The 18302-nt window shown below is 34.5% G+C and overlaps 1 protein-coding gene across 4 annotated transcripts in view; it reads left to right on the top strand.

The window, feature by feature from the left end:
* LOC106873299 (neuronal acetylcholine receptor subunit alpha-10) overlaps nt 1-18302 on the top strand; it is a 1766016-nt gene that overhangs the window by 935427 nt on the left and 812287 nt on the right. Inside the window, exon 5 of one of the 4 annotated variants that reach the window (XM_089352088.1) lies at nt 3135-3172. The exons of the other annotated variants lie outside the window; for them this stretch is intronic. The gene's annotated coding sequence lies outside the window, so the exon portion shown is untranslated. The remainder of the gene's footprint in view (nt 1-3134; nt 3173-18302) is intronic. 4 annotated transcript variants of the gene reach the window in all.

Below are 18302 nucleotides of genomic sequence, written 5' to 3'. Positions count from 1 at the left end.
GCACCAGTTTTTGACGGCATTGGTTGTAAATCTGATTTACAGCCTTTGTATGTTAATAAGCAGATAACTGTTGCTATGTCACGTTTCCCGGAACCACAATATAACGTCAGCAAAATATTGGCATAAGTTTGCAGTTTTGTAATAATTTTCGAAGTTTTATTTTACTTTCAAACATGTGCATTGAATGGATTTGTTCTTGATTGGAGTCTTGATTAACGCTAGCAGTGACATTCTCTAGGCATGGGGAACTCAACATTCTATCACAGATTTAAGATTTGATGTATCTAATCATGTCTAAACAAAGCAGAGTAGTCTCTGTTTTCTGACGTATTGTTAAAATAGGTGCTGTTCCATATGCACTATTTCGGTTCGATGAATGTTTCAAGATTCTTCAAATTATACTCGAGACAATTTCATTTAATATAATTTGACCGTAGTAGCACTGCCTCCGGAAATATGCAGGTTCGCCATTTTTTCCCGGTGGCGTACTATTAATTTTTTTTTTTTTATCTAACGATCTACCGTAGTCATGTAGTAAAATAATTATCTCTAGATAGGTCTAATGAATATATGTAATTCAAATGCCCTAAATATGTCAATCTAAAATTTTCTAAACCTTCCCGTGGTAGGTTGTATGATAATAATTTTTAAGATTGACCCAGGGTGTTAGCCTCCTCCTCTTTCCTACGTCAAACAATAATCGTCTTGTTTTATGTAGCAAAGATCATTATAAGTTACTATGCAGCTATAATTTCATTTAGAGCAGAATTCTGGACATTTGAATACATGAATCTAGTATCTGTGAACTGCCACTGATGAAGCCAATGGATATGTTAAGAGAGTCAGAATCGACAGAGTTGGAGAGAGATAGGTACATGTGCATGTACGTATGTTTGCGTGTGAGTGGAGGCAGGGTATGTATGTACATATACCGTAACGCAACTTTGCGTATATGTAGGTGTCTTTGTGTGCGATTTTATGAAGGGAATATTTTTCATTACATTTTCTTTAAAATGATTTCTATGGAATTGTCTTGTTTTTTCTATGAATGAAATAAGTCTCTGTCTCTGGAAAGCAGATTATTTTAATGCTAAAGTATGAGAAGATAAGTTTTAAACAATGAAATATTTAGTTCCATTTACAGACGTTTGCATATCGCGAGTTAACACATCCATTTCTCTGTTTGAAAACACTTATAAATATTACGGCACAAACTTGTATATAACGAGGAGATACGCCCCCAAATCATTTTAGCTCATAAATATGTCGTTCTTCAATTCTTTGACTATCATTAAAAAAAGTATCATTCGTGTTTAGCATAGAGAAGTCTAAGAGCCTGTGGAAGGATCATTACCGCCGCCGCAGCAATCGATTGCCGTCGTTGTTGCCTCCTCCTCCTCCTATTCATAGGCGCAGGAGTGGGTGTGTGGTAAGTAGCCTGCTTACCAACTACATGCTTCCGGGTTCATTCCCACTGCGTGGCATCTTGGGCAAATGTCTCTTACTATATTACTATAGCCTCGAGTCGACCAAAGCCTTGTGAGTAGATTTGGTAGACGGAAACTGAAAGAAGCTTATCATATATATGTATATATATATATATATATATATATATATATATATATATATATATATATATATATATATATATATATATATATATATATATATATATATATATATATATATATATATATATATATATATATATATATAAGTATGTGTGTGAATATATTTGTGTGTCTGTCTTTGTCCCTCCAACATCGCTTGACAACCGATGGTGGTGTGTTTACGTCCCCGTAATTTAGCGGTTCGGCAAAAGAAACCGATAGAATAAGTACTAGGCTTACAAAGAATAAGTCCTGGGGTTGATTTGCTCGACTAAAGGTGGTACTCCAGCATGTCTCCAGTCAAATCACTGAAAGAAGTAAAAGAGTAAAGAGAACCTGATATAATGTTCAAAAACTGTCATAGAAAACATTTAAAAGATATTATAGCATTGCATTATTATATGACAATGAAGCGTAGTGAAAGTTCAACATTTTTACGCAGCCCACTATTAAATATATATATATATATATATATATATATATATATATATATATATATATATATATATATATATATATATACGTGTGTGCGTGTGTGTGCGTGAATGTCTGTATGTATATAAAATTATGTATGCATCAGTTCCTCTCGTATGAGATGATACAATGTTCTTGATTTATCCCAGTTACATAAAGGCAATGCTGTTAAGTAGATATGATTACTATGCACAAATACTTACTTTAGGTAAGGATTCAATATGTGAGCGTATATACGGGTGAATAAATGTAGACAAATGCAAGAGTATCTAATTCTAAAGTTTACCTGTATTTATCAAGATATTTCTGCGGGAAAGTAGCGTGTTTATAATTATTATTTTTATGCATCAATATATAAAAATGTATGTATGTATATATATATATATATATATATATATATATATATATATATATATATATATATATATATATATATATATATATATATATATATATATATATATATATACACATAATTTTGATGGCAGAATAATTCTTTTAATTTCCTTAAAAATTAGAAACAAACGAAAATGGAGATTGTTATGTACATATATGTATACAGCTAAATGATTGTAGACACTCAGTGTAGGTAAGAATTAATATAGATGTAAAACAGAATTATATCCATAAATATATTGTTTTTTTCCTAATAAATTCATATGCATATATATATATATATGTGTGTGTTTAAGAGTTTCTGTGTATGTTCGTGTGTGTGTGTGTTTGTGTATGCGTGTGAATACATATACACATACACATTCTACACACACATAAATATATATATATATATATATATATATATATATATATATATATATATATATATATATATATATATATATATATATATAATACATTCATATTCAAACTTATACATGAATATTTGTGTATTTTAAATGCATGTATATATACATATATGTATATTTTCATGTACTTCAGTGTTTCTTTATTCTTATGTTTGTTTATAATGATGTTATTCGATTTCTATGTTATTCAATAAGGTAATACATTTAAGGTAATTTCGTTTGCTTTCTATTTTTTTCTTTGCAGGTAAGTCCTGGTTTCTACATAATAGACAGCATTGTCAGGTAAAAGAAAACTATATCTATGATAATATCTTGTTATCGAAAACTACATGGCAAAGTTTCACACTTTGTTTTATCTCCAACTTTTTATACTTCTATACTATTTCTTCATGCTACGTATTTTTTCTGTTCTTCTTGATATTCAATAGAATGTCTAGATCGTTTGTTTGATATTTTCTTCACGTATCAGTCATTCTAAAATTAATAATGTTCCATATATTCATCGAATATAGGCTGTGATGTTTATATAATGATATATATCCTCTATGTAGATTCCTACATAGAGGAAGTAAAATAATTTTCAGTTTTTATGTCAACGTATTGTATAACATTATACGATTACATTATTTATGATATGGCGCTATTATGTCTGTTAAAATATCGTAATGGTATATATATATATATATATATATATATATATATATATATATATATATATATATATATATATATATATATATATATATATATATATATATATATATATATATATATATATATATATATATATATATACATATATACACATATATAAATATATATATATATAGATAGATATACACACATATACACGCATACATATATATATATGCATATATATGTATATATACCTACGTGTGTGTCTGTCTCTATGTATGTATATGTGTATGTATGTGTATGTGTTCGTCGACTGGTATATAATTAGGTAAATAATATACCATATATTATTATAAACACAAGAAATATATTGTAAATATTGTAGCACATGAGAAAACTACAACTGCATGTGCCATTACCTATAAAGACAACTTCAAACTTTGGCACAAGACCTGCAATTATAAGGGAAAGCAATAGATAATGTTTTCGACGCCAGTGTTCTAGAGATACTTATCATCCCTGCAAGGAAGGATGAAAGGGAGTCTACAAGGCTGGGATTTGAACTCAAAAGCCAAAGGCGGAAAAAATTATGCTAAACATTTTGCCTAGTGTGCCTAAGTTGCTACTAGCTCGCCGCATCAACGTCACCGATAAATACTGGTTCAAAATTTTGACAGAAAGGAAGCAGTTTGTGAAGAGGGGATAAGTCGATGACATTGATCCTAGGGGAAAAGTCGATGTCATTGATCCTAGGATTCAACCGGTACTACTTTTTACTAATCCGATATTATGAAAGGTAGATTCAACCACTGGCGAATTTGAAGTCAAAACATACAAAGCCGGATGAAACGTCACTAAGTACACATACACAAAATATCGCTTGTGCTTAGAATGATATGGCATAACTTTCAAATAATTATATATCTATCGGTACAAACATGCACATATGAATGAAAGGCAAAGTCACCCCCTCAGCGCATTTAAATGTAAAACAGATGAATTGTCGTTGAGTATTTTGCCCGGCTTTAATGATGATGTATACTCGCTTCCTTAACGTGACCTATAATTATCGGTTTCAAGTTTTCGTACAGGACTAGCAATTACGTCTGCGTCGACGCCAATGTTCAACTGGTGCTTATTTTATCTATTCTGAAAGGATGAATAGCAACGTCAGCCCGTAGTCGTTTAAACTCAAAACGTAGAGACGTACAAAATACTGTTAAGCATTATTTCCGTTGCGTTAATCATTCTGTGAGCTCGTCGCTTTATGTCACCAATGAATTTTAAAAGTTGAAGCTTTGTAAAGATGAGCTCTGGTTTCCATGCTATTCGACAGATAACAGTAATATACTGTGTTTGTTTACATATGTATCGCAGAATATATGTTATTAAATAAACGGTTCAATATCTACTTGCATACTGACCTCTCTTGAAAAACTTAAACGCATTAAATCTATGACTACTAAATATCTCTATTCAATGTGTTACAAAATGTCAGTTCGCTGTTTAACGCCAATAAAATTACTAAAGACGGCTGAATTCTGTATTTTTATTATAGTACTTTTAAGATTTAAGACTTGACTGTCTTTTGGAAATACAAAAGCACTTTTCATATTTGAATAAGTGTGTTTCTTTTAGTTGTAATGGGTTTCACTTGAAATAAATATGTAACTGTAGGAAAGTATATGATTTCTGACATGATTAAGAAACGTGAGTGCACATTTCATGTAACGTATAGCCGTAGAGCATTGTTTTATGCTGAAAGACCAAAGGTCTAGGTCCCAAACAATTGGTCGGCTCCAATAAAGGTAATGAAAGGTCAGAAATTCGGGAAACTGAAGCCACTGATTTTATGGTGTCACAATGAATAAAACGAGTGACAGTGAGCATTGTGTCACGCTCAACTGCTTGCTTGAGTAGAAGCTATTGCTGCTATTTCCAACATCAACAGGATATACATGATCCGGGATTAGGTGTGCGTGTCGATTATGGACGAGAGATGATACACAAGGGATAAACTAGCTGTCTTAAAACCTAAATGACGAAAGCTTGTTCCGTTGTCCTTCGTATCGTAAGGTTGATCGCCTGCTCTTTATAGTGCTTAATTTTGTGGAATAAAATTTTAAAGATAAATGTAGTCGACCAGAAACAAAGGTGGATAATGAGGAACTGAAAGCTGCCATCGAGTCAGGTCCATCTCAAAGTGCTCGTGAATATTATTGTTGTTGTTTGGCGTTAGCAAGCAAACAATATTGACTCACCTAATTCAAATCGATATAGTGAAAGATTTGGATAAGTGGGTTCCGCATGAACTCAATGAAAATCAGAAACATCAACGTTTGGAAGCCTGTATTATGCTACTTTCTCATCAAAAATATAAATCATTTCTGAATTGAATTTTAACATGCAAAGAGAAATGTAACCAATACAACAACCGTAAACGTTCAGCACAATGACTGGAAAAAGATGGGCCACAAGAACACAGTCTGGAAAGCAATATTCATCAAAAGAAGCTCATGGTGTGGGTTTGGTGGTCTGGCGCATTAAACCTGGCTCATCAATCACGGCCGAAGTATACTGCAGACCAGGACCGAATGATGCAGGAACTTACAAAAAAAAAAACAGCCTAGATTAGATAACAGATCCACTCATATTATTTTACAAGACAACGCTACACCACTCATCCCAAAAATGCTATTGGCGAAACTACAGAATATGGAGTTGGAAGTTCTCCATCATCCACCAGACCCACCTCATCTTTCTCCCACTGACAACTCTTCTTTCAGAATTTGGATAACTTTTTGATAGGAAAAAAATTAATTCTGACGATGCTGTAAAACAAGTCTTCCGAGATTTTAATGACTCTAGATTGCCAAGCTTTTACAGTTCCGGTCCGGAGAAACTACCGCTAAAATGGCAAAAGTGTATTGACAATATGAGTGCATACCTTGATGAATAAAACTATTCTTTGTATTTATAAAACATTAGCGAACTGTTGTTTTGTTTTCTTTTGTATATTTTACCCCAGTGTCAATTTGATGGCATCCTCTGCTCTCTCCCTCAATAATAATGACAACAACAACAACAACAACAACAACAATAACAACAACAACAACAGTAACAACAACAACAACAACGATAATAATAATAATAATAATAATAATAATAATAATAATAATAATAATGATAATAATAATAATAGTAATAATATTAATAATAATAATAATGATGATGATAATGATGATGATGATAATAATAATAATAATAAACTTTTTTTAAATAATAATAATAACAACAGCAACAACAACAACCGTGAATCAGGGTTGTTTATGAATGATGAACAAAACACCTACATTTCCAGAGTTGAACTATCCAAGCCCCAAAGAATTCCTTTCAACATATGGTTACAATGCCATTTATAATTATAATGATTATTAAGGCGGTGAGCTTGCAGAATCGATAGCATGCAGGACGAATTGCTTAGCGGTATTTCTTCTGCCGCTACGTTCAGAGTTCAAATACTGCCGAGGCGAACTTTGCCTTTTATTCTTTCGGGGTCAATAAATTAAGTACCAGTTAAACACTGGAATCGAAGTAATCGATTACCCCCTTCTTCAAAATAGCTGCCCTTGTGGCAAAATTTGAAACCATTATTATTATAATGATATTTATTATTAGTAAGATTATTAAGGCGGCGAGCTGGCAGAATCGTTAGCACGACCGGCGAAATGCTTAGCGGTATTTCGTCTGTCGTTAGGTTTCGAGTTCGAATTTCGCCGATGTCGACCTTACCATTCATCTTTTCGGGATCCATAAAATTAGTACCAGTTACGTATTGAGGTCACTTCAATCGACTTAACCCTTCCGCCAAAATTTGAGGCTCTGTCCTTCCAGCAGAAAGGATTTTTCAGGCACCGATTTGGCAGAATCGTTAGCACGCCAGGCGAAGTATTTAGCGATATTTCGTCTGTCACTACGTCCTGAATACATATTCTGCCGACGTTGAATTTACCTTTCATTCTCTATGGGCCGATAAATACAGAACCAGTGAAACGCCGGCGTCGATGAAAATGACTTTGCTCCTCGCTCAAATGTTAGGCCTTGTGCATATATTAGAAATAATAATAATTATTATTATTATTATTATTATTATTATTATGTGCAGTTGCAGTTTATGCTTTTGATATTTCTAAATGAATCGTTGATATATTAAATTCTTTGTCAATAGATGAAGAAAGAGGACGGAAAAAATTATATATAAAGGAAAAAGAATTGAAATCGTTTTTCACTTGCCAAACTTCACCATTTATATTACCTTCCAATACACTAGAAACCCCTGTGTGATTAACAGTTTTTAACTTGTTAATGGCTTCGTTAAGATGAAATAAATGCTTTTTTTCCCCCCTATCACAACTCTTTCCATCTTTATTTATTACCATTTATTTATTCCAACAAGAAACGAGAAAGCAATAACGTTGAGAATGATATAACTGGAAATGATGATAATGATGATGATGTGGGAGATGGTAGGAGAAGAGAGTTTTGATGCATATCATGGTGATAAGGGTATGTAAGCTTATCACTATATGTGGAGATGTATGTTTATACATGTATACATACGCACATATGTCTACATATACACATAAGCAAACTCATAAAAACATACACACACATATATAGAAGAGAGATAGATAGATAGATACATATTTAGATAGATAAATAGATAGATACATATATACATACACATTTATATACATATGCACACACAAACAAACACACACACACACACACACACACACACACACATATATATATATAAATAATTCACAAAACAAATATGTGCCTGATTGTATATGTGTAAATATAGAACAGGCACTCATATATGCATACATGCATGCATATACATATATATATGTGTATACAAGTATATATACAAATATATATATATACATATCTACATGTAAATAAATAAATATATATATATATATATATATATATATATATATATATATATATATATATATATATATATATATATATATATATATATATATATACACACATTATATATAATTATATGCATCTGTGTCTTTTGCGTGACTGTTTGTGTAAATGACAAAAATTAGATTCACCAATAGTAAACGGTGAACTTGGATAATGTGAGTTCCTAGAAAAATATTCGAACGTATATAATGTATTCTCTAAAAACATTTTTGGCTATCATTTACTATGTCCTCTCCTCATGCTAGTGCTTAACATATCCATATTGACGCTAGTGTTGCAGACAAGAAAAAATAAATAGACGTTATTCTTTTTGTGCAGCAACAAGATAACACAAAGGAAGGCAAAAATATATAAATGTATAAAAATTTGAATTAAATACACACGTATATACTAAACCAACATAATACAGGAATCTGCAGAGATATTTCAATACATTCATTTACAGTGGTTAGTTCTCGTTTATTCTATCTCCACTGTGGGTATATATGCATTCGACTCATACATTTGCAAAAATACAGCAACACTTATAAACAGACATGCACACAAACTCACACAGACACAATCACATGTATATATCGAGAAAGAAAGAGTGTTAAAGAGCGGGAGAGTGGGAGAAAAGGTGAAGGACTGGGTTTTATACAGAGATGAAAGATAAATGTATTTATCTATATAAATGTATGTGTATGTATATATGTATTTATGTATGTATGTACGTGAATATGTATCATGCAGGTGGCGGGACTAATATCCGGTGAAAAGTAGCATTTTCCGGTAAATACTTAAGTGCAATGAATTTTTAATGGAACTTCAAGTTGCGAGATTTAATGATGGCACGCTGAACAGGAGTGTTTTTATATACAAGCATATACGCGCACGCACAAGCACACACACTCACAGACACATACACACACACATATATAAATACGCACTCAAAAACACACACACACAACCCATAAACGAACATCTATACATACTTGCAATAAGTGTCTAGGTATAAACATACGTATATGAAAGTAAGTTTCCATGCAAAGAGACGTATTGACGCAGACGACATGTGTTCATAAAAAAAAGCATCGGATATAGAACACCGCATATCTTGCTGTGTATATAGTTTCGAATGTATATTTATGTATGTGTGTATATGTGCGCATATATATTTATGTGTGTGTGTGTGTACGTGTGTGTTTTTATGTGTGTGTGTGTGTGTTTGTGTGTGTGTGTGTTTGTGCGTGTGTGTGTAATTGATTCTTTAATTTTTCTACTATTCGTTTTAGCCGTAAAGAGATGGAGCAATGCTGGCGCACCAGCGTCAGCCTTCATACATTTTCACTACCTGAGACCTCCTCTCATATGTGGTGTTTTGTCAAAGGGGCAGTTTGATATTACTACCCTCATTCGTGCTGCCTTCTACGAGCTTGGTTTATCCGGAACTTTCGACAGGTGAAGTTCCAGTTCAGCGTTGAAGGTATCTACATCGATCACATGGACATCTCTGAAGCCTTTTGGGAGGACGTTGGAAGCTGTTGACCTTTGAAATCCAAGCTGTTGCAGCGTCTGTTCCTGTATCTTGATGGCAAAGCTGGGATTTTTAGCACCATGCAGTGGTGACCCGCTCTGGTGTTTTTGTAATTTTTCAATACCAAAGATTGTTACACATCCTGTCAGGACTTTCCAGATGTATATCACTACATATGTTTTCTGCCATTATTCTAGAGAGTAGAGACTTTCTTTTCTTAGCCTCTCTCGGTAGCTGATCTGTCACACTGAGACGATCTGTTTTGTGTAGATTCGCTGGAATGCTTCGAGATCTTCCGTTAATTTGACACTTTTAAGTGACCGTAGATGGAAGAAGTAATCTAAACGGCCGAGGACAAATGTCTTCCGTAGAAACATTATAGTTTGATGTTCTCTTGTTTTGAACGTTCTAAGGACCCATCTGCGCAGCCGTCAGCATGCTCTTCGAACCTAGTAATATGCACCTAGAAAGATACACCATTACCCGTGACAATGCCCAGGTCATGCACTGATTTGATTTTGAGATTACAATCCCTCCTGGGCTAGTGCATCCTTTATGTATTTCATTCAGTGTCGTATGCTGGTAGACCAGTGCTATTAGCACACAGGGAACGGAATTTTAATGTCCTCGCTCACCTGTATATAGCCTCCGACTCATGTTGTAAGTGTGAAACATGTCCAGGATTTTGTATTCTCTGAGAAACTTTTATATCAGCATGACCGTCAAGTAGATGGCTATACTGTTTGAGCAATTGAAGACACACACACACACATCAAAGTGGCTGTTGAATGTTACTGCTGGTTAACCCCAGGCAGAATCTCCGCCAGCTGGTTATTCTTGCGACTTTGTACCCGTTATATACAATATATTGTTTGGAGGGCGACCGAAACCCGACCAGCCTATAACAAGTACCAACATCGCGAGATACATACCACCATCAGTTGTGAAGGATTTGTGGGAGACAAACACAGGCATAAAGACACACACACACACACATAGATATATACATATATACGAAGGCTTCTCTCGAAGTGGCCTACCAAATCCACTCTCATATATAGGACTAGGAGTGGGCGTGTGGAAAGAAGCTTCCTTCTCAACCACATGGTTCAGGAATCCGTCCAACTGCGTGGCACCTCGGGCTGGTGTTTTCTACCATAACATCAGACCGACCAAATACTTGTGAGTGGATTTGGTAGACAACAGCCGAAAGAAGCCTTGGTATATATGTATACATCTCTGTGTGAGTGTGTGTGTGTGTGGGGGGGTGTGTCTTTACGTCTGTGTTTGTCTCCCACAAATCCTTCACAGCTGGCGATGGTGCGTATCCGTCTATAATTTACGAGTCCGTAAAAGCGACCGATAGAATAATTTCTAGACTTCAAAAATACTACGTACTAGGGCCAATTTGTTCTACTAAAAACTCTCCGAAGTGTTGCGGTAGCAGAGTCGCAGTCAAATGACTGAAATAACTGAAAAAATATAAAACATATACGCACGCGCACACACACACACACACACACACACGCACACACACGCACACACACACGCACACACACACAAATATATATATATATATATATATATATATATATATATATATATATATATATATATATATATATATATATATGTTTAGAGTGATAAATTTGCTCAAAATCATTGTAACATTTGCGTTACATGTGTATGAGTAGCCTTAACTGTGTGGGAATCTCTCATCTCTGACAAATAATCAGATACTAGCCATCCGGAAAATAGAATTACATTTACTGTTTTCTTTTTTAATAATATATATTGCCGCTGTTTTTATTTTACCACAATATAGTATATATATTTTGCAATATCAACTAATCCATGGAAAGAAGATATCGGCATGTATTATTATTTGTCTATATAACATTTTATGCGATGTACAAATAGAAAATTGTATGGTTCATGCAACTAATATGGGCAGAGAATGCAAATGACTTCAGCAGAAACTCAAAATTAAGCGAATTTTCAGTTTACAGTTACTGAATGCGTAAATTCTCCATTGCGCATTGAAAATTTCCTCCTTTAGCATATCTCACTCGTGTCCAGTCGAGCAGAATTCCAGAACAGAGTTTTGTGTTTATGATGAAATAGCAATCACTTGGTCATTCACCAAAGGCAAGCCCCATAACATCAATACATTTCCATTTACACCACACAGAAGAAAAGGCTAGTTTTCAAGTATAGTAATAAAATGTTTCAGCAAAAGATTTGTCCCAGTTAGAAACTAAGAGCTTATGCCATGTACTGAGTACTTTATATTTTGTTTAAGAAGTTCATCAAATATACCTCACATACTTAAACATGTTTACACATAGATGCCTCTGTGCGCGTACACCCGCACGCTTATACGAGCAATTGCTCGCGCGCGGGATCTCGCACTATTGTTAACCTTTCCATTCAGCTGCTAATAAACCATTTTCTGATCTTGTTGGAACAAAGTTTTTATCTGATATTGTTCAATTCACTGGACTGTTCATCTGTGTCGATTTAGCCTATTATTATTAATATTATTATTGTTATTATAATGAGTATTATTATTATTATTATTATTATTATTATTATTATTATTATTATTATTATTATTATTATTATTATTATTATTGTTCAGTAGTTTTATTTTTATAACGTGCTTTCACTTCACTACCGAGCGCAGCACTGTGTGCCTTGGGTATGTGCTGTGGTTTGCTGTGGTGCTCTTATGTTTACTGTATTGAAAGTGTTTTGCGTAGAATGTGTGCAGTACCCAGTAGTGCAATTATTATTATTATTATTATTATTATTATTATTATTATTATTATTATTATTATTATTATTGTTATTATTATTATTATTATTGTTATTGTAATTGCTGTTGTTGTGGATGTTTTTGTTGTTAACATCATCATCATCATCATCATCGTCATCGTCATTATTATTTTTTTATTATTATAGTTTTGGCTCTTTCTTTGTATTTGTACCAGTTGACTTCAAGTCTGACCCAGCGACCTGAAGAGACAAGCTCGAGTTGGTGTTATGACTAGTGTACCATATTTTTGGTTGTGCACAAAATGTCTTACAAAACATAATAAAATTAGAAGTTCCTTTTAAAAGTAATTTGATTACAAGATGATAGCGTGATGTTAAGATGACAGTAGAAGCTGTTTGCTAGAGTGTACATTTAAAAGTACTTTTGAAAATCTTTACAGATTTAAATATTTTTGGAATTCCCGCAACATTTCGTACTTTCTAGTACATTACTAGGTTCATGATCATACCATTTATCGGTTTCTTCAAATCCTATCTTTCTACATAGCTCTCAGTAGATTTCTTTCCCTAGATTGTCATATCTTTTCTAAGATTCTTTCTGTGGCAGTAGGCTACATCCACAATTATTGTCATGATTATTATTATAAAGGTTCACACTTATTTTTGATGTACTATTGCGATAGTACATCTGTTTAGGAAATAACGTAGGCTTCGAATCAAACCGTAAATGTGGGAATAAAGCAGAAAAATCCTCGTTGATAATACAGATCCTGCATCCTATAAGACTTCATCCACACCCGCTAGGAGGCACTTCCATCTGTCTGCATCGCTTTTGTGGGTGTAGTTCATTGTTATTTATCATCACTTTTCTAGTTTTCCTGTCCATTTCTTCAAACTGCCTCTATGTTTACCTAAAAACACCTGCACCGTATTACATTAAATAAACATCCCATGTGTTCATTGCCCTGATTTTGTTTTCCATTGAGTCTGCTTCCCATAATTTACTTGGTTCTTCTGAGATATTCTCGCTTAAAGCTTTCTTTCATTTCATTTTCCTTGATTTTATCTTATTCTAAATTTCCCGGATACGTATATCCATTAGTTTCAATATCCTCGATTTTCCCGCTGTTGGGTAGCTCTACACCATCAGGCTACACTACGTTGTCTCTTTGTATTACAAGTATACATAACTTTTTACTCCCATATTCCATTCCGATATCTTTACTGAATATCGGCACTGTTGAAATTAGACATTTATTTCACATTCGGTCATTCCAAAGATCTTTAAATCTTCCATTTATAACAGATGATTTAATTTTCCGGTGATTTAATTTTCCGCCACTTTCAAGGTGTACTATGATGTCATTTTCCGTAGTATCTGTGTGAAACACATCATACAAATGACAAACGGCATTGGTGACAGGCTATCTCCTTGAAATATGCCTCTCTTGATGTTAAAGCTCTCCAAAAATTTTCCACATGAAGTTAACTCTGTATTCCAGTTTTTCATTGATACCCTAATCTTGTTATCAGATACACGTGCCAGCTCTCTACTTTCTGAAAGTGGGGACCAGGTTATAGACATTCTTTAATCGATCTACACCATACCCATATTAGCACGTCTTTTCTTGCAGTTGTTCAGTACTGTCCTGTGTATCAGAAGTTGGTATTTTGTCCCTCAGCTTTTCCTTCAGCGCCCTTTCTGTTCCACTGGCAGTTTATTATTCAATTCCAGGAACTTATATACATAATCAGATATTATTCCTGTCATCAGCTTCTACATCAGGGACAGACAGGCGATAGGCCGTTAATGATCTACTGAACTACGCTTGTTGGCATCATTTTGGCAAACAATTGTATTATCTGTGGTCACCTCTTTCGAATTTGTATACCGCTGTTGATCATTTTATCTAATTGCGTGGCTATTCTTCTGTGTAGTACTGGGAAATTTTTCAGCCAATATTCTTGTACCCCATCCGGTCCTGGGCATTTCCAGTTTGGGAGCTTTATTGCCTGTCCGATTACCATTTCAGACGTTATTCTAACATTGCTGTTTCAGTTCATATTTTTCCGAACTTAATTCCTTCAACCATTTAGCATCTTTGTTATGCTTTCATCCATTATCCGAGATGTTACTTCAAAACCTTTTACTTTCTTCAGCGTCTGGTCTCTCACTGCTGTTAACTTTTCCATTCAGCTGTTGATAAATCCTTCTTCTGGTCTTGTTGGAACAATCTGTTGACATTTTATTGTTCAATTATTTGGTCATATCTCATGATCTTTGTCACTTTCGACTGAACTCTTTGTTTTAGCTCTTCAAGAACTACATTTAGGCCGTTTTTCTTTTATTCTTTATCTACATTCCTGATATTTCTCCTCCCTCTTGAATTCACTTTTTTCTTTCTTTCCAAGATGGTGATATGCTTTCGTAGTTCGTTCATTGATTGTATTATACTTCTATTCCACCAAGGGTTTTTCTGCTTTATTCCCACATTTACGGTTTGATTCGAAGCCTACGTTATTTCCTAAACAGATGATTTAGGCTTTAATCTCTCTCTTCGTTCCGGTTATATTACTTGTTTTGATTTCTTCCAGGAATCTACTCAACTTATGGCTGCATTCCCTGAGCATATTTCTATCTATATTCCTAGTAATGAATTCGATCATTTCTTCGTCTTCCTTATTTAGTCCTTGTTTAAACTCAGACCTTGAGGCATTATACACCACCCAGTAATTCTCAATTAAGTGCAGCTTCGTCAGCATTCTCTGTATCTACTTCTCGATCGCTCCTGGTATTTTGGGACCCCTAATCTCGTCGAGCGTATTATTATTATTATTATGATTATTATTATTATTATTATTATTATTATTATTACTACTACTACTACTGCTGCTGCTGCTGCTTCTGCAGTAGCAGCGGCAGCAGCGGCAGCAGCAGTAGTAGTAGTAGTAGTAGTAGTAGTAGTAGTAGTAGTAGTAGTAAGTAAGTAAGTAAGTAAAAGTTATATTGCAGATCGGAGAATAATTTTCTTTATTTAAATATTAAATCAAGAAAATTGTTCTCCGATCTGTAATATAACTTTAAATTACTTACTTACTTACTTACTTATTTACGTATTTACTTTCAAAATTTAAGACATTCGATGACAAATACAAAACCAAATATACTGAAGTATGGTAAGTAATAAATCTGTCGAAACTATGATCGTCTTTACCATTTTCAAAGTACATACTAAAACTTGATCGAAAATTTCGAAAGTTGCAAACCTTCCATGATGACACTTTATATACACACGATACTGCTATGAATGCTAGAATAATCACTGCTATCTCGTGGTGATTATTTTAACTTTTAATTAAGAAGCTAATTAAAAAGCATAGAAGGCGTCCCGTCTATTTAATTAATTTTGTTAGATGCAGCCTCTCAGAAAATTAATACGATATAAATCTTTCCTACAGAAACACTCACACACACACGCACGCACACACACACGCACACGCACACTCTCTCTGTCTCTCTCACACACACACACACACACACACACACACACACACATATATATATATATAGGCGAGCTGACAGAAGTGTTAGCAAGCCGGGTGAAATGCTCAGCGGTATTTCGTCTGCCACTGCGTTCTGAGTTCAAATTCCGCCGAGGTCGACTTTACCTTTCATCCTTTCGGGGTCGATAAATTAAGTACCAGTTACGCACTGGGGTCGATATAATCGACTTAATCCGTTTGTCTGTCCTTGTTTGTCCTCTCTGTGTGTAGCCTCTTGTGGGCAGTAAAGAAATAGGTATTTCGTCTGCTGCTACGTTGAGTTCAAATTCCACCGATGTCGACTTAGCCTTTCATCATTTCGGGGTCGATTAAATAAGTACCAGTTACGCACTGGGGCTGAGCACTCCACAGACATGTGTACCCTTAACGTAGTTCTCGAGGGAGATTCACCGCGACCAGAGTGTGACAAGGCTGGCCCTTTGAAATGCAGGTACAACAGAAACAGGAAGATAGAGTGAGAGAAAGTTGTGGTGAAAGAGTACAGCAGGGTTCACCACCACCCCCTGCTGGAGCCTCAAGGAACTTTAGGTGTATTCGCTCAATAATCACTCACAATTGGGTATGGGAATTGTTGAAACCGTTATCCTACGACCGCGAGTCCACTGCCCTAACCACTGGGCCATTGTGCCTCATGTGATCGGAGTATTCTGCTGGCATATATATTGTGTCATGCGACTATAGTAAAATTTGTATCAAAATGATCCGTCTTGTTATATGACTATGTCTTTGTTTGTTTATACCGGACGAATTCCTCAATATTCCTTACTCTGATGGATGGAGAAGGCCCAGGGTCCGAACTTCGAATAATGCTTCTTTTCCACGTTTTCTCTTTATCATTGAGTGTAAACTGAACGATTCTCCGCTTTCTCTTATACAGAGGCTTTCCATATTCCTTCTTGTTCATTTTGAAAGAAGTTCTTTAGGCATAGATTTTTTCCAACTTATTGATTCTATTTTTCCATCTCTGTCAGGATTATATTACTATCAAAAAATGCCTGTTCAAAAACAGCAGCAGAACCGTTCCCGTTTTCTTTTCGTTTCTCACTCGGAAAGTAAGTGAATGTCGTTCATATTGCCATAGTTATTATTAATGTTATCAAGAGTCTCGTTAGAAATGTTCTCACTAATGTCGCATTTTAAGATTTATTGTCTCCCGACTATTCTTTCGAAACCGTTCACAATGTTGTTACTGTTGAACATCGTCAAAATCTTGTTCGTACATACCCATCACGATGTTCTATGTGAACCAAATACCAAGCAATTCAGCGGAGCTTCAATACAGCGATATTCACTAGCCAGTGTGGTCTCGACTTCCAAGGAGTCGAGTTTAATCTTTAAATCGACACCATGCTGCCTGGGTATGCTAAATGCAGCTGGAATAGCTGCTAAAGTGTTGTAGTTCGTTACTTTGAGTAAGCTCTTCAGAATACACAATTGTTCAACAGCTGCAAATGACAAATCAAATTATAATCAACTTCAGGGAAGTTACGCTAGACTTCAAATACGTCTCTGTGTCTGTATCTCTCCACTCGTTCATAAAAGCTGTACTTCTTAAGAGCCTATGATTTGTAGAGATGTAGCTGCTATTTCTTATAGTTCCGTAGAGATTTCACCGTCCCTCCATAACTCCTTTGCCGTCAATGTGAATATCTTCTGTTGATGTGAATTGTGCAGACTAGTGGGTTGGACTCCAGCTCTTAGATTTGTATCTTGTAGTTTACGTTTCTCGCTGTTAAGCTTGTTTCTACCAATCCGTTTGTCTTTATTGAACTTCATAGAATGGATTGAATTTTCAGATACTTTCTACTGACTTGTTAGCTTTCCTGTATCATGTCTGAAATTTTACATTTGATTAGGAAAGCTTTGATTTGTTGCTACAGTTAACAATGATCAGTTTTCCTTTAATTTCATGTT

This window comes from Octopus bimaculoides, chromosome 1 (assembly GCF_046866305.1).
Source record: "Octopus bimaculoides isolate indiv1 chromosome 1, ASM4686630v1, whole genome shotgun sequence".
Taxonomy (NCBI): domain Eukaryota; kingdom Metazoa; phylum Mollusca; class Cephalopoda; order Octopoda; family Octopodidae; genus Octopus; species Octopus bimaculoides.
The sequence above is the reverse complement of the archived record's forward strand: the minus strand, read 5'-3'. Positions and strand labels throughout refer to the sequence as shown.